We start from the raw sequence: 1,504 nt of genomic DNA on the forward strand, positions 1-1,504 counted from the left end.
AACCTTACCGAAAAACCCTAAAAACAATCAAAATCACACAAGAACTCTAAAAAAGAGAAATGAGTACGACAAAAAAACGAAGTAATCAACGTAAAAAGGATAGAACAGCAAGATTCTCGAGACTTGAAGACAAGAGATACCGCTGCTATCGTTCTTCAAATACTCCATCAAGCGAAGAGAGACGAAGAACGGCCCGAAATTTGATCATGAAGGAAGGATCCCGCGGAGAAGACGTAAGAAATCTCGTTCCGGCGAGCTTCTCCGGCCGTCGGTAGCCGGAAAAGTATAACGGAAATCGAAAAGAAAACCCTAGTGCCGTCACCGATGCGTCAGACAAGATACCTTCGTCGAAAAGAAAAGAACCAAGGCGAAAGATGTAGGTAAGTTGCCCGTCGGCATTCTTGAAAAAAAAAAGATAACACAGCTACAGGGCAGTCCAATGGCGTTTCTCTCGTTTTTTCCGTTTCCCCAAGAAGAACTCGTTTCTCAGACACCGGGCTGGTCCGGCTGGACCTGACGATGGCCATGTCACGAAAGTTGGAGCTTTGGGTTAACTAATTTACTTTAAACAGTGGATGGTTGTGATTAGGTTTGAGATCTTTTATTTTACAGTGGAGTGGATGATAAACATACCCTCTTGTTTTTTTTCTTTTTTATTCACATCCTACATATTTTGTTCGTGGTCTTTTAAGCAAGAGGATAAGATACAGCAAGCACATATTTATTCAGCTTTGATCTAACTTTGGACATGAGGATAAAGTTTTATGGGATTGAAATAGTTTTAGATTCGAGTTTCTCGAGTTGTTTATCATTTTTCTTGATTTTAGTTATTTATATTATTTTAAAAATTAATTATAAGGATTGAAGGATTAGATTTGCTAGGTTTGATTAGATCGATAAAGGACTGAGTCTTGCAAAATATATTACGTCAGAGTCAAATAGGTGACTTAAAATGACTTATTATTTTTATATGGATCCAGAGATCTTGATCTGATTTTATGTTTGCTCGAAGGGCCAGCTTGATTAGTATTGGACTCATGATGGAAAAATTGGCTTAGGAAAGGAGAATTTTTTTTTTTTTTATTTATATAGGCAAAGAATGTTTTTCCTTATTCAGAACAATACCCTAATTTGAATTCTAAATCTTTGCCAATGGAAAGCTGTTAAGAGATGTCAACCAACAGAAGCACCAAATCTATAATCTAAGAGGGCTAAAAATGGATATGATGCAAATTGTACATTGATTTACCATTTCCAGATCCATATTTTTTATAAGTAAGAATATAAAATATTAATTGAATCACAAATTGAGATCTGTATTTAACTTAAACAAAATATATATGAATGAGATATTAATCATATTTATATTTGTACCGAACGAAAAGAGATACTAATGAGATATTAGTTTACCCATATTTTCTCTATTCAAATATAGTTATAAATTGGATATTATTTGAATACAAACCAGACTTTTTTTAGCATTTTAATAACGAAAACCAAACTA

Source organism: Elaeis guineensis, chromosome 3, assembly GCF_000442705.2.
Source record: "Elaeis guineensis isolate ETL-2024a chromosome 3, EG11, whole genome shotgun sequence".
Lineage (NCBI taxonomy): Eukaryota > Viridiplantae > Streptophyta > Magnoliopsida > Arecales > Arecaceae > Elaeis > Elaeis guineensis.